At 49.1% G+C, this 21,282-nt stretch overlaps 1 long non-coding RNA gene and 1 pseudogene across 1 annotated transcript; one reads left to right on the top strand and one right to left on the bottom strand.

Moving 5' to 3' along the window:
• Positions 1-2,833: 2,833 nt before the first annotated feature.
• LOC116591536 lies at positions 2,834-3,630 on the top strand (annotated as a pseudogene).
• A 234-nt stretch (positions 3,631-3,864) lies between these two features.
• On the bottom strand, positions 3,865-8,717 carry LOC116591537. The gene is made up of 2 exons (XR_004286041.1): positions 7,892-8,717; positions 3,865-4,103 (listed from the first exon to the last, which is right to left on the bottom strand). It is a non-coding gene; the product is annotated as an uncharacterized LOC116591537 (long non-coding RNA).
• Between the last annotated feature and the right edge of the window lie 12,565 nt (positions 8,718-21,282).

Raw genomic sequence — 21,282 nt, 5'->3', positions numbered from 1 at the left:
AGCACAGTGCCTGGCACATGGTAGGTGCTCAATAAATGTTGGCTGGAGGAGTGAGTGACAAGACTCACACCTAAACCATAAATAATCATGTAAGTACCATATGGGCAGATCAGATCCTACAGGCTTGTCGACGTTTTATCAACCTCGAGAGCTACAAACCATGACACGCAGAGGCTTTATTGCATTTATTGGTGAGGCAAGATAAACCCCATCTGACAGATCCTCCTGCTCATATATCAGACAGACAGGACCAGATTAAACAATCAACCCCGCACAGCCCCGCAGCGGCCCCGAGGCCATGCTACAGCTGGGACCCGGAGGCTGGGGGAGAGGGCCGTCACCCCAGACCCAGAGTGTTCCTCACGGTCTCACCCCGGATCAGGGCTGGGCTGGGCTGGTGGGCGGGAGGGAGCTCACAGAGGAGGAAGGTTGCACATCTGCCTTAAATTTTCTTGGTTTCTAGTTCGGAAAACAAAATACTTGCCCGAGGCAGCTGAGGACCACCAGGCTCTGCACAGCTGATGCTTAAAAATAAAATACTTTGCTCTAAGAAACAGTTACACCATAAAACAGATTCAGAGCAATCCCAGGCATCTCTTTCCTTGTAAAATGCATGAACGCAATCAATAAACATTCTTCCTCTACAACTTGGCAGCCCCAGGTCAACCCTGCCTCAGTGGAAGAATTTCACCTTAGGTGGAAAGGAAGCGAACTCAGCCACAGTCTCAAGATGAGTGAACTGCAGTTTCTCATTCCTCTCCCCGCACCCCGCACTCCCCTCATTTAGAAGAACTAGGGTGTTTGCTGCCGCTTCCCCGAGTTAGGATTCAGAGAAAGCTCAAGTGAGCGTGATTTCTTCGTTGAACCTCAATACTCCCCTAAATCTACTTTTTGTTGGCCCCCAGCCAGAGCCAGTTATCTTGGGATGGAAAGCAATTGTTCCAGTGTTACAAGATTTGTATCTGACAAACCCATGCACCCCGCTGATTATCATCACCTTCTCGTCCTTTAGTTGCTTTCAAAATGACAGTCTATTGATCCAGTCATCTCCCAGGATTTGAAGTTCATGGAAAAGGACGTCTCCAATGTCTTGTTCATTCCCACTGCTTCTTGTGCGGCAGGGTAGGAGTGCTGGCCTTCCACTTTCATGTCTTTCCCCTGCCCCTTCGCGTGAGGATCAATCATCGGGAACCTTCCAGCCGTCCGCCAGGCACAGAGTTGGCCCTCCAGGTTTGTTGCTGTGTGTGTGGAGTTGAGAGAAACTGGCTCTTACACTCTCTCCTGAGACTTTGCCCTTTAAATGAGTAAATGGCAGCCCAGTGGGTCCTCCCTGCATTGGCAGCAGGCAGAGCAGGACCTCTGGTGTTTCTGCTTCCTTCTCTGTTCGCTCAAGCCTCGCAGCCACCCAGTGAAGCCGGGAGAGCAGGGGCTACTGGGGACATTTTTCAAGGGCCAGAACTGGCCTTGGGTTTGAGGCTTTGGGGAGAGATAGAGCTGGGATTTGCCCCCGGAGGTTCTGGTTCCAGGTCCGGGACTCCCCCCCTCCAGGTCCCCCTCAAGCACCATGCTGCCCACATGCCCCACGGCCCCATCGATGGCTCAAACAGCATCTCGGCTCTGCTTTTCAGGAGCTGGGGGACCTTGGCCTTCAGTTTCGTTGTCTCCCTACTGGAGCTAAGAATGCCTCCATTGGCATTCCTCAGGGCTAAATGAGATGACTCAGATGAAGCTTCTAACACGGTGGTCGTCCCACACTTAGTACCCAGTAGCTGTTAGCGTTACAATCACTGATGCTATTATTTGGTTGAAACTGTTCTCTGAGCCAAGACCAATCTACTCAACCGGTAGGTCTTTCCTCGGCCTCAGTCTTGATGTCCTTGTTCCTGTATCCAGCTTCCATTCTGATTCCATACAAGAACCCATCCTTTCCGCCAGAAGGATTTTTGAAATGTTACCTGGGCTTCCAAGAGGCTTCTATCTTAGAAGCTTCTCCCGGGAAGACATAATGAAGAGAGAAAGATTCAGGCCAGACGCCTGTGTCATGAGAGGCTCAGGCCTCTGGCCAGCCGCCCTCCTTCATCTTCCTTTGTGGAGCAAACACTTCGCAGGAGACCGCCGTGGTGCCTGGCCACCCGGTCCAGAAGTGGCCGTGCAGGGCACGGCCCAGCTGCTCTCCATTCCCTCCCCATCCTTCTGGGTCCACATCCTGCAGACTCTGCCACTGGGACTCATTCGAATGCTCTGGCCACTCTCACTGCCCCATCCTGGGTGGAACTTCTGGCAGGTGCAATTAATTAGCCACTATTAGTCTCCTTGCTTTGGGCAAGGAAAAGCCCAACATCCTGAAATAGACTGACCTGGAAGAAGCCTGGCTCCGGTGATGTTTTCTCTCAGCGTTGTCCCACCAAATAAAGCCAACTCCCACCTCCCAAGCCCCAGGCCATGCAGAATCTGGCCACGCCCCATCTCACCCTACCATCCTATGCATCCGGTTCATGCAGGATGAAATGGGTGTTCTCTAATTGACTTAATGAGAGCCTTGGGGTGGATCCGAGGAATCTAAGTTTGTAAAAAGTTTTCCGAGACTGAAGCGTGGCCAGGTAGAGGAGCCACTGCTCTGCACAGCTCCCAGGGAGAGCCATACCCAGTGCAGCACATCCGCCGCGTGCCCTGCCTTAGTGTGTGCCACTATCCGTGCCAACAGCCCCAGTCTCTGCTCTCAGAATTCACCCCATCCTTCAAGGCCCACATCACATACCACTCCTCCAGGAATGGTATCAGGATACCTAATGTATCCTCCTAATGTAAATCAGGAGATTTAGGTATCAGCTAAAACCCCGAAGAAGAGGAAGCCCCACTGCAGCCGGAACCCTGTCCTAGTCAGAGGAATTGGCAGATACTCCCGATCGGCTATGTATTCCAGAAGGCCATGTACAAGAGGAAGTATTCGGCAGCTAAATCCAGGGTTGAAAAGAAAAAGGAGAAGGTTCTTGCTACCGTCACAAAACCAGTTGGTGGTGACAAGAGCGGTGGTATCCGAGTGGTTAAACTTTGCAAAATGCCTAGGTATTATCTTACTGAAGACGTGCCTCGAAAGCTTTTGAGCCACGGCAGAAAAACCTTTCAGTCAGCATGTGAGAAAACTGTGAGCTAGCATCACCCCTGGAACCATTTTGATCATCCTCACTGGGCGCCACAGAGGCAAGAGGGTAGTTTTCCTGAAGCAGCTGAGCAGTGGCTTGCTACTTGTGACTGGACCTCTGTCCCTCAATCAAGTTCCTCTGCGTAGAACACACCAAAAATTCGTCATTGCCACTTCTACCAAAATTGATATCAGCAGCGTGAAAATCCCCAAACATCTCACTGATGCTTGTTTCAAGAAGAAGAAGTTGCGTAAACTCAGACACCAGGAGGGTGAGATCTTCGACACCGAGAAAGAGAAATACGAGATTACAGAGCAGTGCAAGGTTGATCAGAAAGCTGTGGACTCACAAATTCTGCCAAATATCAAGGCTGTTCCTCAGCTTCAGGGCTACCTCCGCTCTGTGTTTTCTCTCACAAATGGAGTTTACCCTCACAAATTGGTGTTCTAAATTTCTTACAAAGAACCTAATTAAATAACTGATCCAAGGTACCAGGTATAGGTACCCAATACCTAATCTCCTGATTCCTCCAGCCAGAAGTATGCTGTCCCCGCTCTGAACACCCATAACATTTTGTCCCTCCCTTTCTGCCACTTTCCAGCCATTCCTTAAAACTCACCACCTCTCTTTCGCCCAGCCCCTAGGCAGAAACCTGCAATCTGTCCTTGCCCCTTTGCTCTCCATCCCCTTCCCATGCACTTGAGGTTAAGAATAGTACTCACCTAAGAGGGCTGTTTTAAGAGGTATTGAGTTATCCCAGGGGGTGTATTTCCAAGTGTGCCAAGAGATGTCAGCTGTCATACGCTAACTCCATCATCCCGTCATCTTAACGCATGTTTTTATGGCATAAGGTTCTGGTTCTTCACGTACACAGGTTTTCTGCCTTGACTTCCTCTTGAGAGCATGGACTACATCTTGCTGATTGTCGTTCTGTCCGTGGCAATTGACAAGGTCGGATACCTACAGGACGCGAGAACTGTGAGACTGGTGGACGGCTGATATCTAACTGCCTCCCTTTCATTCCTGTCCTTTCTCCATCTATCACTACTACTGTCCTTCAGTGGGTAGTGAAGATGCAAAGAATGTATCCCTATTAGAATTTATAATTATATTTAATTTTGGGGATTATTTGATTATCATCTGACATTTCTACCAGGCTTGAAGATTCTGGAAGACATCTTCAAAGATGTCTTTGAAATGTCTGGAAGACATTTATCCTAGCTCACTACTGCATCCACAGGGCCTAGCACACAGTAAATACCACAGAAAGATTTAAAATTAGTTAATTAGCAAACCCTAATTAATCCAAAATTAATTCATTAACCTATCAATGACCTTTTTTTTTTTTTTTTTTAGTTCTCTTAATGATGCTAGTATAATAGATTGAGTTCTGAATGTTAGAGCATCATGGTAAATGAACCACAGTAGGAGCTTGAACTAATCAGTGAGGCAACTGTGCAAATGGGCCAGTTGGGGATGTTCTTTCCTATTACCTGTGTGACTACAGACAAATGAGTAACCTTACTCTTCTCATCTGTACAATGGGAATAAGGGTAGATTTACCTCACAGGGTTACTATGCACGTGAAATACTTACTCTGGAAGTTAGTTCTTATGATGATAGTACTGTTGGCATTCGAGTAACATGACAGACTAACAAATTAAACTTTACTGAGTTAGATCATGTGCCTATATATATATATATATATATATATATATAATATGTATATATGTATACATATATATATACACACATATAATTATGCACACAAGGTCTTATTTATAATAAAAATAATAAGCTGTTTATAAGGGAACCATAATAATGGAAATGCAGGACCCATCTGAGTACAACCTAAGCCCTAACCAGAAATATGCTTCTTTTCTAGAAAATAAAGCCATTACAGATTTTGCATCCTTAAGGAAATTTTAAGCAGATTTAAAATTTTCCTCATCAGAAAATTAAAATGAGTAATTCCAGAAAAAGGACAAAAAGAAGGGCCTGGATCAATTCAGGCATATTCATCTTCCTGCCCCGCAAACCACAGGCCACTCACTTTCCAAGAATTTTGATGACAAACACTAAATATCACTGTGACCCTAATAAAATCCAGAGCCCAATCCAGTCTGTGCGTAAAGTCACACTCAAAGTCACATGAACCAGGACCCGCATATTAATAAAAGGGAACTGCTAGTCTTTGCTTGCAACTCGTGAAGTACATTAAAACTGACTCAATTCAGAGGCCCCTGGGTGGCTCAGTCGGTTAAGCATCAGATTCTTGATTTCGGCTGAGGTCGTGATCTCAGTGTCATGCGATCAAGCCCAGTGTCGGGCTCTGCACTCAGCTTGGAGGCTGCTTGAGATTCTCTCTCTCCCTCTCTCTCTGCCCTTCATCCTTGCTCCTGTACACACACACACACACTCTCTCTCAAATAAATAAATAAAAATCTTTGACAAGAAAAAAACAAAAAACAAAAACAAACCCTGACTCAATTCATAACTCACCACAACACATCTCGGGAGAACCTTGTCTTTGCTCTATGTGACGCTATCTGGGAAGTACTCTAAACCCAAATCTCCTTCAGCCCCAGCACCAAACAAGGCATGCAGACCTTCCTCCTCTCTCCTCCCTACTCACTCCCTGCGTTGACTGATTGAACCCCTTCATCACCCCCGCCAACCCTCCTCACTTACCCCCACTGTCCACATCACAGAAGATTCTGGACTGGGGCTAGCAAAACTCCTTTACTGGAAGATGGCGTGGGGCTGGAAGGGTCCACGGAAAGGGTGGATATCATCTTCCGAGCTTTCCCCCTTTCAGTGACTGAAAATTCTGTTTTCCTTTTCTGACCGCAGGTCACTTCACTGGCGCTGTCAAGTAGGCTGGGCCAAGAGGATGGCAAGTGACTCAGGGAAGGTGAGCCAGACAGTCCACCCTTCATTCTGACCACATTGACCCAGTGCTGCCCCCAACTGGTTCCTGTCTTATCGGTACTACCTCATCCCCACCCCCTGCCCAGGCCATTGCCTCCGTCCCTGCCCAGTTCTTCAGTCTTCCCGTGGAGCCTGAGAGCTGCCTGAAATCTTTCCAACACAATCCTCTGCTTCACTTACCCAACCTGATTTCTGTTGTTTGCAACCCAAGAACACCAGCTGACCCCTGATCATCCCAAATCTTGTCAACATCTCCACCTGTGAGAACACGGCTGCAGCCTTGGACCAATGAACCTACACTTAACTGAAGTAGTGGATTGTGAGTCACAAAGTTAGCCTTCGTTAACTCTGCTCTCTACTGCCTTTGCTCATTCCCCAACAGAACCATTGGGGCATACCCAAAATTCCTAATAAAGAAAGGAATAATGGTTACTTGAACATTTTGTAGAACCTATGTTCATCTTCTAGAGGCTTCTTGTAGTAATAAAAATAACAGGTAGCAAAGAGTCAAAACATTTAGCCCCTCATTTATGGGCTGTGTCCTCAGCTCAATCACTTAATCTTTCCTGAGCTTTGTTGATCTTATGTAGGAAAGTACAGATAAATCTACCAGCTCTTTCTACTTCTCAAGGTTGCTGTGAGGCCAAAATTAGAAAATCAACTAAAAATATATATATATCTTGCAAATCATAACATCTGCAGCCTGGACAAAAATTCAAGCTCATCGTGGGCACTCTGTTCTCCTCACTGGTTCTTTCTCCCTGACTTAACAGGTCTTCCCACTTCCCCCTCCGTCCCATGGTCGCTGCTACCCTTATAAGTAGGATTGGCTTTCCCAAGCCTCCATTCCAGGTCTGGATAAAATGTACTTCTATGGGTACATAGGTATCTGTAGTGTCATTCTCTGAAAATGTGAATTCCTAGTTAGGCTGTGTCCGTCCCACCTTTTTTCTTTATGAACAGATATACAGTAAGCAACAGCCTATGGGCTCCTCCTCGGTTCCACTGGGAGGGATGATGTCGCCCCCCCCGCCCCGTGCAGGGGATCCCCTGGGTTTATGAGAACTGAGATGGCTTCAGCTTTCACTTTTTCTTTTTTCCTATTAGAAATCAAGCTGGAGGCAACATTTTCCTCACTCTGCAGTCTTGAAAGTGAGGAATCATCACTCCAGTGCAACGTGATTAGCTAGGGATCCTGACCAAAATCTGTAACTAAAAATGATTTCCACTCAGATTTCTGTGTTGGGTTTTTTGTTTGTTTGTCTGTTTTTAAGAGGGGGTGGGGTGGTGAGAACCAGTGTTAAGAAGAAGAGCCAGGAGATCCTGAAGGAGGAGGGCTGAGGTGAGAGCATGAGGGATGTGGAGAGCAGAGGGGAGCCGGGCGCTGGGAGTGTGTGGAGCAGGCCAGGCCGCAGGTCTGTGGGGATCCAGACACACTTCCAGGGTGGCCTGGGGACTGGTGCCACTGCTGGTTCTCCTCCTGGTGCAAACAACTGAATGAGAGCCTGGGGAGCTGCCCTGGGCCCAGGCAGATTGCCTTCCGGGGAGCTAGGGAGAGGTTAGGTTGTTGTCCCCATATTTATGTCCCTTCCCTGGGGGGCTCCCCCCCCACCCCCCCACCCCCGTCACCTGGTCACCTGGACCGTGAGCAGGTGGTGCTCCTGGGAGTTCCTGACTGCCTCCCTCTCAGCCTCTCTCCTACCTCCCTCCCTGCCTCTCTCGTCCCTCCCTTTCTCCTCTCTCTCTCTCACCCCTCCTTCCTTCTTTCTCCTCCCCCTCCCTCCCTCCCAGCCTCTCTCCTGCTCTCTTTTCCTCACCTTCTGCCACTGAGATGGCCAGGCCCCAGACAAGGGGCTCTTCGTCAGCCTGGGTCAAAGTGAACACAGGGAACAGCAGCGCTGAAATCGATCCCCACCGAACACGGAACAGGAAACAGAAGCCCCCGCGGGGGCAGTTTCGCAGAGCCCCCGGCCAAGTTTAAGGGACCAGCTCTGGGCGCGGGAGGCCGGGAGGCTGCAGGTGCCCGCGGGCATCGCCGGCAGGGGGCAGCGTCCTCCTAGCCGCGCACCCCCCGCCCCGGCTCCCCCTGCCTACAGCCCCCAGCCGGCCACTGACCGGGCCTGGGCTCCCCAGCTCCCGGGACAGCGCAGGGCAGTCAGCAGCCCCGGCCTCGGGCCAGCGTGGGGGCCGCCGCTCAGCGCTCTCCCTCGCCGCTTCCTGCCGCGTGTGCACGGTCAGCGCGGTCCTTCTTCAGACGCGCCTTCGGGGCCTCCGAGACCCTGCCCTTGTCCCCGCGCTGTCCCTGTCTCCTCTTTCGGCTGTTTTCCTCCCCCAGCGCAGGCTTTAGAAGCGGCCGGAATCCGAAAGGTGGGATCCAGGCTCTTCCTTGCACCCCCTGTGCGCGAGAGGGCAGGCTCCCCATCCTCGCGGAGCCCCGGGTTGTGAAACTGAAGGCTGGAATGAGGACACCTCCGTCGCCATCTCGGGCTGTTGCGAACACCATTCCTGAGCCGGGCGTGAGGGAAGGAAACAGGCCAACCTTTGGGACACCAGAGTCTCTCCTCTCTCACTCCCTGGGAGGGCTGCGAGTTTGAGATGGACCCTCTCCTTCTCCGTCTCTGGTCAGTTCATGCACAGGCTGCTCTGGGCAGGTAAGATTGTCTCCCTCAAAAAGCTGAACTGAAAGATCCAGAAACAAGATCAGTTAGATCCACTGACAACTCTTCAGCCTTCTAACCTATCCAGAGGGCGACCTCCTCTCGTCAGCTTCCCAGCTCTGCCCTGGCCCACATCACGAGGATATCTCACCTGGATGCCGATGAGCCTGCTAGCTGCTCTCCCTGGGCCTGAGCTCAGGCCCAGAGTCTGTCTGTCCCCTGCTCCTGATCCTTAGCCCCACTGCTACATGAGGGTCACACAGCTCCCTCCTCTACTCCCCGCCCTCCCCTGCAGGCCAGTCTCCACCAGGTGCTCCCCTGCCCACTCCATGCAAGCCACACTGGTAGGCTGGCCTTTCTTTGAAGACCAAAGCAATGCCCCCTCTCAGGGTCTTCAACCATCTTTCCCCTCTGCTGGAAGCACTCTCAACCCAGCTACCTGCACAGATGACTATCTTCTCTCCTCAAGTCTGTTCCAATGTCACTGGATCAGAGCCAGGCCTCCAGACAGCAGTTAGGAAAATGGCGCTCCACACCCCGCCTCCCAAAGGCACGTTCCAGACTCTCGCTTGGCTTTATTTTTCTTCACAGCGTATTGCTACATGAAATATTGTATCATTTGTTTACTATGTTTTCCCTACTAGAAATAAGAGGCCTTGCTTTGATATCTGCTGTACCTCAGTGCCTAAAATACTGCCTGACACACAGGAGATATTCAGTAAGTTTTATCATGACTGAATGATTAGATGGATAATATTGGATTTTTTTTTTAAAGATTTTTTATTTATTTATACAGACAGAGATCACAAGTAGGCAAGAGAGGCAGGCAGGGAGAGAGGAGGAAGCAGGCTCTCCACAGAGCAGAGAGCCCGATGTGGGGCTCGATCCCAGGACCCTGGGATCATGACCCGAGCCGAAGGCAGCGGCTTAACCCACTGAGCCACCCAGGCGCCCCGATAATATTGGATTCTTGAACTAAAAAGCCACAGTATGGTCATGAAGAAGCAAGGAATCGTCACGCCAGTACCCAACAGTTAGCAGACAGAGCCAGGAACATGGAACAGATACACAGAGAAAGGCAGAGATGAGAGATCATGTGTCCCCAGAATGACTTCCAAGGTCCCCTCCCCGGTGGTCCAGCTCTTTCCTGCCCTGGGATATAACACCACATATGCACACACATACCACACACACATATATACACCACACACCTCATATACGCACACACACACTTCACTGAACTGACCTGGAGCGAGTTTCTGGGTCTGGGTGCACAATGACCCCACATCAGGGCAGTGTAAGGGGGCACCCTGCCACCCTTCTGCAGCCCTAGCTAGGGCAGCTCTCCAGCTTGAGACTTGCACCCCCACACCTGTCTTCACTTGCCTCTAGCCTCCCCACCCCAAGCCTCTGCCTCTCACAGCCCCAAACCTCTGGGTCCTGCTACCTTGCTGGCCCACCTTGCCCAACATCTCCAGTCGTCCTGTCCTGTCCTGTGCTGCTTCCCCTGCAAAAATCACTCCCCATGCCAAGTGCCCTGTGTCACAAGAGCGCCTGATTTCCAGCGCTTCTAGTTAGAAAGTTAGAAGTCAGCATTAACAATTTCCTCCCCACTACACCTAACAGCTTGTTAATTCTTGTTCATTCTTTCTAAACACTTCCTAGAGGCACCTTGCTTTCCCATGTCCAGGATTCGAGCTCAGAGCAGTTCATTCAGAAGTCCTGTAACCCCAGAGGCATCGGGTCCCCACTTGGGCTCTACCAACCTCCGTACTTTGCTTTCATAACATTGACCATGGTTTGTGCCTGCCTATTTGGGATGTTATTTGATTGCTGTCTCTCTCCCCGACTAAACTATACATTCCACAGGGCAGCTCTGAATAAATGCCACTGGATGGACAAATGGAGCAATTTTTTTTCTCTTTATTTCTTTTGTCCTTGTCCCCAGCTACACGGAGGGAGGTGTGTCTGTGACTGCTTGTCTCCCTCCCCCCACCCCGACTCCAGCCTCAGGGCTTGACATAAAACCAGGAGCATACTAGGTGCTCAGTAAATAAGGGTGTATCGATTGCCCGGTTCCTGGCAGTCATCCAGCGGTAAGGTCTGTCTGGGGAAAGGCAAGTCCACACTCAAGTGACCAGTCAGGCCGCCAGGCCCCGCTGTCCCCAGGAACCCCATAACCAAACATGTCAGCGCTTCCACCGCAGCCCAGCAGCCGGCCAAGTTTCTTTCCTTAGCCTCCTGATATGGCGGTAATTAGAAACAGCAGTCATCACCACGTTGCGTTCCCCGGAGCACCCTGCTGGATGTGAGGAACACATGTAGCTGCGAGACCACCTGCCGGGAAGAGAATAGAAGAATCATTTGCTGAACATGGCAGGGGTGATGGCTAAGGGGATGAGCCACTGCATAGCAAATCGCTGCCCCGTCTTCCCCAAAGCCCTAAATAATTTCTCCACTTGGAAAAAAAAAAAAAGGAGAAAAAAAATACACAATTAATTTTTCATGTAGATCATCCCACTTGGAAGCTTGGGGGAGAGCTGCGCATACTAAGGGCTGAACTTGAGAAACCACAGTCGGCCCAGCGTAGACAAAGCCAAGGAGAGGAAAGGAAAGAGGAACGCCCTGTGGCTTTCACTAGTGGCCCCTCGTGGCTGGGGAATGGCAGAACAGAGGACGTCTGCTCATGGTCTCATCTTTAAAGTCCCGCTCTGGGCCCAGACACACTAACTTTCACTGCCATGTTCGCCACAACGGCACTGGGGGAGGAGGGGTCTGATTTGGCCTCCTTTTCCACTTGAGGAAACTGAGGCACGGGGAAGTCAGTCACCTGGGCTACGGTCACCCAGCCGATGGGAGGCCAAACAAGTCCCAAGTTCCTGGCGCCTTCCCGCGCACGCACACACCCAGGACACCGAGTCCAGGTAGGTCTTGAGAGAGATGCTGGGGACCCCCTGTCAGAGATGGTGCAGCGGGCTCGCCTTCACTCCAGTCGGTTGCCCCCTCTAGATCTTCGTGCACACTCATGAACTCTTTACCTTCTCTGCCTTAGCCCCACGGTGAGGAGGGGCGGGGAGAGAAAGGCACACTGTGATTCTCCCGCGGCTCAAGCTGGCCATCTGCTTAGGTATCCCTTTGGACACAACGTTCAGGACCGCTAGGCAGGGCGTGACGCAGAGAAGGGCTGAGGCGCCCACCCCCGCTGACAGTCCCGCTACTACTCCATCAGCTGTGTGGCCTTGGGTGAATGGCTTAACTTCTCTGATTTCATTGCGGAGGACTTACCAGAACAAAGTACTGCCAACTGAGTAGCTTGAAAGAGAAATGTATTCTCTCACAGTTCTGGAGGCTAGAAATCAGAAATCAGGGTGTTGGTGGGCGTGGTTCTTTCTAGACTCTCTGAGGAAGGATCTGTTCCTCTCTCTCAACTTCTGGTGGCTGTCCAAAGTCCTTGCTGTTCCTTGACTTGTAGGTGGGCCATCGCTCTACACTCTCCCTCCATCTTCATATGGTGTTCTCTCTCACCTCGTGAGGACGGCAGCCATATCGGATGGAGGGCTCCCCTACTGTGGTATGACCTCAATATATCTCAACTTATTTGCAACAACCCTTTTTCCAAGCAAGGTCACACGCTGAGGTATGAAGGGGTTAGTACTTCAAAATATTTTGGGGTAGGACACAATTCAACTCGTAACTATCTCTGTGCCTCTGTTTCCCCTGAAGGAAGAGAGTACTGTCACACACTTCCTAGTAGGGAGGGATGTGTTCTGGCCCATGTTGGAAGTCAAGATCATAAACTTACACTGGGTACTTATGGGAGCCTCTGCAGCAGAAGAAGGAGCTGGGAAAGGAGAGGAGATAGTTTTGGACATGGGTCAGGCTATGACATGGCCAGCAGGGCAGGCTTGGAAAAACCTCTGGACTGGTCAGCAAGCTGTGTTGTCAGCAAGGACTGGATAAGTTAGCACACAGGAAGGACTCAGAGCGGTGCCTGATACATTTTAAGTGTGTCACGAATACTTTCTGTGATTAACAGTGTTGTCAGTGTAATTGTCTGTGGAACGGATGGGAACATCCCTTTTCTTCTGAAACACCAGCGGAGAGGCCTGTGTTGTCATGTAGAAACTAGCTCTTCCCTCCCCGCAACCAAGGGTTTACATATTCGGAAGCTAGGACTCTTAGTTCCCTGTAACAGACAGCTACTCAAGATGGCGTTGACAGAAAGGGGAGAGTCAGCAAATGGGAGGAGGGCGGCTTCCAGAATGCAGGCAAGCGTCCGGAGAAGGCTGGAAAGCCAAGGTCTGCGGGTGGCTGCAGGGAATCCAGGGCGACGCGCGCTCGAGCTTTTGGATCGGCACCCCTGCCTCACTTGCAGGTTTGGGACAACTTACCCCCACCTCAGGCCTCAGTTTCCTCCTCTGGAACAGGGATGGGAATAGGGGGATTGTTAGGGCAAAATGAGTGAAGGTGTCAAAAGTGTCCCCGTGGCACAGAGCAGCGCCCAGTGAGGGGTGGTCCACTTGAAATGGTTGTTCTCTCTGCTCGGCTTTACCCCCTGTTCTGTCTACAAGGTGGAAAATACAGCTTGCTGACCTGTCTGGAGGTTTTTCCAAGCCCGGTGGCCATGTCGCAGCTGACCCATGTCCAACACTATCTCCTCCCCTTTCCCAGCTCCTTCTTCTGCTGGGGAGGCTCCCGCAAGTACCCAGTGTAAGTTTACGACCTGGACTTTCAACTAGGCCAGAACGCATCCCTCCCCACTCTCCCTGGGTTCCCGGCCCATATTTGTCACTCTTATTGAAGAGGCCCTCCCAGATCTAGCTCCCCACCCCCATCCCCTGCATTTCAGACCTTTCCCTGGGCCTCCCCAGACATGCTGGTTCTTTCGGTTTCTAGGTGCAGAGGACTTGTGGCCGTCTCAGCTCCTTTGCACATGTCATTTCTGCCGCCTACGAGGTCTTTCTCCGAGATTTCCATATGACCCTGTCTTTCTCACTATTCAGATCAGGGCTCAAATGCCCCTCGGCTCCCCAGAGAGACCCTCCCGGATCTCCTATCCTGATCTTACCCTTCTCCTATTACCACCCCAGTCACCCACAAGCACCAGTTGTCATTCCTTCACAGCAATTATCAGTCTGGTTTTATCTTGTCTGTTTATGGACTTCCTTGTTTATTCTCAGTATACTTCCCACAGAACTCGAGCCTCATGACCGTAAAGACTTTGTTTGTCTTATTCTCCCTGATGTCGCCCCGGCCCAGGGCGAAGCCTGCTTAACATCGATGCCCGCAAATACCGGTAGAATGAGCCAATCTATGAAGAAATCCATTGGGTGGGTGGAAGAGTCAGAAGTTGCTCTACTTGGGGTAACGCCCTCAGCGACGTTTTCTAATTTTGCATAGCCTGCCCCAGCCCACCAACAAGACACATTACGGTCTCAGACACCCACAGTATGCAAGGCTTCTGTATCAGGCCTTTTTTCCACTTCCTGGTTTTACTTGTTTTACCTAATGGCCTGTAGTAGAGTTTTTCAGTTGCGATTTTAAGCATCACTAATAACATTTATGAGGATCAAAACCAAGCTAGCCTTTTTCCTCCCTTAGTCCTGTGCAGTAAAAGAAATTTTCCAATCCTACAGTTTATTATCTAATTTTATTATCACCCAAGGATGCAAGATGATTTGTTTATGTATGTTCAGATTATTCAAATATTCCTTTATTTGCTCTGCAATAGCCATTCTTTTTCTATTGCCTTAATTGTATCTTATTAGACATCTCGCTTTTGCTATATGCCGCGTGGCCTTGGGATATACTGATGTGTTTAAACACCCTTGCACATCCTTTAATATATTGTAAGTCATTTAAACTCATTGTTACTTGTCTATAGGCTACAAAACCATCCTGGATTACTCTCTGGGGAAGAATGCTCTCCTCCAGCTTATCTCTCCGTGCTGGGCCCATCCTGGCACCCTTCGAGAGAAAGAGAAGAGACACTAGAAATCCCCTCAACTGTCAAGGAGGTTCCCAGCAACACAGTGGCCTGAAGGTCGGGGCGCCCTCAGAAAGGGTCTCACAGACCCCGATTACAAACGGTAGTTGGTCTCTGGTCCTCACAGCGTGCAGAACAGGAAAGCAGTTTAAGGAATTATGTGCCCCAGGCTCACTGTGGCTTGCTTCCCTTGCCATTTTAGGGAGTTTGGTTTCTGTGGGTTTGATTGATTGACGGATGGATTGATTCTGTGCCCCCTAAGTCGCTGATAATCCATCTGCAAAATTAGGGAATTGCGCTGAGGCCGGGGCACTATGAGAATGCAACGGACTCCCACAACGGTTGTAGAGGTCTCAGTACTCTTGGGTCCCTCTGTGGGTCTGCAGAAGCTTTCCAGCCCTAGGAATGCCTTTCCAGCCCTTGAACTTCTCCGTGGCCAGAAGGGATAGCTAGCGGGACTGAGTCCAGAGAGCCTGGGATCTCGGAGACTCCCTCAGGAGGGAGGGACTCCCTGAGTTCTTTGCAGAAGTCAGTGGGGGCCCTGAGCAGCTACCCTATTTCAGCGGGGAAGACCCAAAGCAGCTTAGTCTGACCTGAAATTAATTCCCCTCTTGAATGGATTACCCGGCGGACTTCTCTTTCCCAATTTTCCTTCTATTTTTAACGTTTGTCTTTAGATCCCTCTCCCTTCATTGTTCTCTCCATTCCTCCTGGGTCTGGAGCCGAGAAATTGTTTCTCCTCCTGCAGAACCCACATGGTTTACGGGACTGGTACTGACGATTCCCTGTGGCTCCTGAGCTCCCCAGTCATTTTCTTCCTAATAGGAAGCAGCGGGTTAAGAGCACTTGCATTGTCTTCTTCCAAGTCACAAAATGTTCTTTTATGCGATTTAAGAGCCGCGAGGACGCCGCATGGGTCTCCCAGTAGATAAAGGTATTTAAAGCCCTGCGAGTGTCCTGCTATTAGATTGGTGTTTATGGTGACTTATGACCCCAAGCCTTCACCAGCTGGCTTGGCGAAATTTTCAGAACCCTTAAAAACCCAGCTCCTGCTATATACCAATGAGGTGTTGATTAGAATAACTCACTCTAGGGGCGCCTGGGTGGCTCAGTGGGTTAAAGCCTCTGCCTTCGGCTCAGGTCATGATCTCAGGGTCCTGGGATCGAGCCCCGCATCGGGCTCTCTGCGCAGCGGGGAGCCTGCTTCCTCCTCTCTGCCTGCCTGTCTGCCTACTTGTGTTCTCTATCTGTCAAATAAATAAATTAATTAATTTAAAAAAAAAAAAAAGAATAACTCACTCTAATGTCGTATAAAGGCCGTGAAAACTATACAGGCCTGTGGGGCTGACCCTGTGCCCCTCCAGAAAGCTGGAAGAGGAAGACAGACCAGTTTGCTGGGTTACCCGCACTGCAGGAGGAAAGAGGAAATGCTCTATTCTCTCTTTCCTTGGGTCATTGGGAGGTTGTTCCCACACCCACCCACGAACACTCTAGAACACATAGTAGAATACTTAGCTTTCCGCTGCCTCTTAACACTAAAGAAAAATACGAATTTGGATGGTGCTGTTTTATTTAAAGACCTTCCTCCCTCAGTGAATACAAAAGCCTATTCCTTAATAGAGGAGGGGAGCCATATATACAAATAGAAAAACCGAGGCTTGGCTAGAAGAGAAGAGAAAAGATCGCCCAAGGTCCCATTTGGCAGTCAGGATCAGGGGTAGAGTAAGAAAAGGTCACTGGAGGTCCCCAGAACACACTGTAGGTGGCGCTAGCGACAGTCACGATGCTCAGAGCAGTGCCGGGCTGGGAGGGAGGGGTGTTGAGGGGACACACACACACACACAGCCCTGACAGATGGCCTGGGAACCTGCTTTGCATTTTCTCAAGGCTCTTAGGGCTGGGGAAACTTTCCCTGGTTCCGGTCTTCACTGTCCTTTCCAAGAATTAGTCAGACTCCTGTGTGTCACGTAAACGGCAAAGTTGCCACTCAACCTTGGCTTACAATGTTGAAATCATAATGACACCGAGAGGTTACCATAGGGGGCCCAGACTAGGACACTTGACGTTCACAGCTAGGAAGAGCATGGCGACTTATGTAAATTACATCATAAAATGCGAAGGAATTTCATTATTTTCTGTTGTTTGGCAGCAATACAAAAGGATTTTTAACAAAATGTTTAACAAGGATTTTTTTCATGCTGGGTCCTAAGAGATTTATTTTCTGGAGTAGCTATGCATTCATAAATAGTTAAAAGACAACATATGCAAATACAACCCAATATTCATCATTAAAATTGAGTAAAGTGTTGATTTTTAAAACTGCCTTTTTGGTGTCTGTAAGCAACATGGAGCGGCGTAAACATGCTCCATTTTTGTAAAAAAAAAAAAAAAAAACAACCGTGTCATCGCAGTAGTGCAGTGAGTGGTGGAAGGTGCAGATGGTCAGCGAGTAGTGTAAATGCCGGCTTTGGAGTCAGTCCCCTGGGGTAAAACCCCAATTCTGCCACTTACCAGTTACGGAACTCTGGGTGGTAACGGGACGTCTCTGAACCTCAGTTTCGTCTTGTGTGAAGTAATAATCATCCCCCCCCAGTAGAGTGGAGGCGTAAATGAATTCATTTATGTGACCCTCTTAGTTCCACGCCTGCTACATAATAAGCCCTTGAGAAACAACAATGATTATTATGAAGAGGAATGTGACACATTTCAAATATGCCCGTGCAGATCGTGGCGGGGTGGAGGGCGGGGGAGGGAGAATCTGGAGGCGAAGAGCGAAGCGTGACTTGTGGTGACGGACTACAGCAGTCAGCAGTCCACAACTGGCGGACAATGCGAAAGAAAGAGGGATATTGACTTAGACCAAAGGACCATTTCAGCCAAGTTAGAGAGATGGGCTGTCGAATTCTCTGAAGGACTGACCCTAAGGCCCGAGGAGGTGACTCTAATTGTGCAAAAGTGAGAGAGAGAAAGAAAATGTGAGTAGGTGCTCAGAACACTCCAGCCCCTCAGCTGTCCCACAGTATCTGCGTGGGATCCCCACTAAACCAAAATATTTGGGGTGGATTTCTCCACTGAGGCCTCCCAGACCCTCTGGCTTCTGGAGCTCATCCCAGAGCCTGCTCTCTGCACCAGATCCTGCTGCCTTTTCTGCTTGGGGCTGGATGTCTACAAGTCCTCATGTCAGAGGGTTTTCTGCCATGGAAAGCATCTATTGCCCTCTAGTCTATACGCGAGGCAGGCGATGCCCTAGAGAGAACTGAAAGTGCCTGAAGAAGGTTTAGGCGTCTCTGGTTTGAGCAGCTCATGGGATGATAAGTTTCCATGAAGCGGGACCATATGTCTCAAAAGTGCCTTGATTGTCAGTTCTTACTTCAAAAAGGACATAATAGACCTTGGCCAGAATCAACCTTCCGCCTCCCCTTCCACAACAAGAACAACTTTGGCAGTAGGACCAGAATATCAGCTTCATCAGCGGAAGTCAAGGGCATCTTGACCGAGGCAGAGTTCCCCGTTCTTCCACCTACGAAAGCACATGACTCTCCTGGGGCATGTGAATGAGCTGAGGGATCCCTGGGCATGAGCCAGTCCTGGTCCTTAAGGGCACCTTCAGTGTTAGGCTCAGCAGATGAACGTCCCTCTTGGCAGGATCAGTAGCCCAGGAACCAAGTCTGTTATGTGGAAGACTTGACCTAGGTTTGCCTTTTCCCTCCTAGACGATGAGGATGATAATAGTACATACCTCCTAGGATTATTTCAAGGACGAGATAGTAATATATCTAAAGTGCTTGGGGGGTGCCTGGGGGACTTTGCCTTCAGCTCAAGTCATGATCCAAGGTCCTGGGATCAAGCCCCACATTGGGCTTCCTGCTCAGCGGGGAGCCTGCTTCTCCTTCATCATCTGCCTCTCCCCCAACTTATGCTCTCTCTTATGCTCTCTCTCTCTCAAATAAATAAAGTCTTTTAAAAAAAATTAAGTGCTTGGAACAGGATGTAGCATATTCAATAAGCGTCAACAAATAAATGTCACTGGGTAAATAACTCTCAATAAATATCACTGATGATCATGATGAAGAAGACGAAGGAGAAGGGTATGTTACACAATGTCAGTTAAATCCAAATTCCCCAAGAGAATTGTCCTTCGGAATTTAGGAGGGGAAAAATTGTTTTCTATAAGAGAAACTGATGAGAATACGAATTTTTTGTGTGTTAAGGACTGTGTTAAGGACTCTCAAATTAAATTTTAATCCTCAGCTACCACTCTGTTGTGGTTAGAATATTTGTTTTGTTTTGGGTTTTGTTTTTTTTTTTTTTTTTTGGTCCTGGTTTCTATTTTATTAGTCTTGTCTTTTATATCCTTTAGTGTAAACTGCCTGAAATTCCTGTTGGAAGAGGTGAGATATAAACGATAAAATAAAAATAAAGAGAAGACACTCCATAAAAGGTTGCTGAATTTATTGAATTGTCGAATCCTTCCACATAAACCAGCCTGCTTCTGAAAAATGAGTAAGCACAAGAGACAACAATAAGAGAAAAATATCCTTCTTATTTTCTTGTTTATGTATCCAAATTCTACCTAGGAGAGCAATCCCCTTTCTCTCATTTCCTGTAGCCATAATGCCAATCCCCTTCTTCTTCTGAGAAGACCCGAGAATCTGTACGAGGGCAGATGCTTCAGGAGGCTGAGAGTCCAAGTGATACACCATCTGTTCACCCTCTGCCTCGAGGCCTGGGCCATTTCTTATTGGAGTGGCACCTTCAACAGCTAATTTCAGCCCTATCGTTTATCACTCTTCCATCACTGACCTGACCCTGCCTTCTGGAGAAGGGAGAAAGAGAAAAAGACGGAGAGGGAGAGGAAGAGAGAGAAGGAAGGAAAGGAAAGGGTAGGGGAGGAAGAAGGAAGAGAGAGGGGGAAAAGAAAGAGTGCACCTGCTTCCTCCAGGAGCTGAGAGATCTCATTTGAAGCCATTCTCGAAGTTGCTGTGGCAGTGAGCAATTCTGATCCCAGGCTTCAGGAGCCACTGGTGCCGGGGAAAGCGATGACTTACAGAGTTGTGGACGGATGGGTTCAGAGAGTGCCTCCCCATTTGAAAAAAATGCCTGGCTTGCTCAGCCCACTCTCAGAACTCCTGAAAAGCCTTTCAGCTGGGTAGTCAGCCTCTCCACACTCACTTTAAACATTACCTGGCCCATCTCCCCAGGCCCAGCTTGCTCTGGGGCTCAGAAGAGTCCTTTCATTACACTTTAATGGGCCCAACAGTGATATGCTCAAGGAGTGAACAATTTGCCTCTGAGGGTTTTGAGTTCAGCTGATTTAAAGAGGAGCCCAATTTCTCCTCTGATGAATCCCCAGGGGACTGCCTTTTCTAAATGCGTCCCAAATCTATAGGCTTTGAGTCTGGTTCCCACTGGGACTGGCTTCCCCCCGTTTGGGAAGTGATAATAGGGTATTTCAGTCAGACAGGGTTCAAAGTCTAACTGCGCTCTGAGGAAGGTTCTCCTCCAAAGCTTTTTCTTCTGGCACTTGCTCACCCTGCTTCACCCACCTCTGTCCCCTAAAACCGTGTGCTTTTCTCATCTTGACGAAGGTTTGTCACCTCCTTTAGGTAATATTTACAGGGTCTAAACACTGAGGCAACTAGTTTGTGCTAAATGACATGAACTGGAGACATGCAAGGAGAACACTGAAGCTCAAACAGAAGGTAGACAATGTCTCAAACCCGGCGTGTGCGCCACCATGGAAAAGAACAGGTGGGTGGAGCCACCGCACATTCCCAGCCCTATTCTCCCGACTGGCTCTCCTCCAAAGTTGGGAAGCAAAAGTCTCTTTTTCCCAGGCTTCCTTGAAGGTAGGAATGGCCATGTGAGATCATTCCAACCAACAATGTCTGCTAAGGTCTTCCAGAAGGTTATTGTTTTTTCCCAGTAAAAAAGTAAGGGAGTCTTGGGGCACCTGGGTGGCTCAGTGGGTTAAGCCTCTGCCTTCGGCTCAGGTCATGATCTCAGGGTCCTGGGATCGAGCCCCGCATCGGACTCTCTGCTCGGCGGGGAGCCTGCTTCCTCCTCTCTCTCTGCCTGCTTCTCTGACTACTTGTGATCTCTCTCTGTCAAATAAATAAATAAAATCTTTAAAAAAAAAAAAAAAAAGTAAGGGAGTCTTCACCTTACCCACAGGGGATATGTTCCAAGACCTCCAGTGGGTTCCTGAAACTGGATAATACCAAAACATATATATACTGCAGATTTTTTGTTTCTCATACCTACATACCTATCACAAAGTTTGCTTTACAAATTAGACACAATAAGAGATTAACAACAATAACTAATATTAAAATAGAACAATTATATCACTTTACTGGAATAACAATTATGTGAATGCGGCCTCTCTCTCTCTCTCTCAAAATATCTTATTATGCTGTACTCACCCTTCTGTTGTGTCTTGTGTTGATGAGAGATGATAGAGTCCATCAGAAGGAGAAACAGCTGCTTCCAGGCTGAGGTCAACCGCGGGTAACTGAAATGTAGAAAGCAAAATTGCAGGGAAGGAGTGGGGGAAGTATTGTAT

This window comes from Mustela erminea, chromosome 5, assembly GCF_009829155.1.
Source record: "Mustela erminea isolate mMusErm1 chromosome 5, mMusErm1.Pri, whole genome shotgun sequence".
Lineage (NCBI taxonomy): Eukaryota > Metazoa > Chordata > Mammalia > Carnivora > Mustelidae > Mustela > Mustela erminea.
The sequence above is the reverse complement of the archived record's forward strand: the minus strand, read 5'-3'. Positions and strand labels throughout refer to the sequence as shown.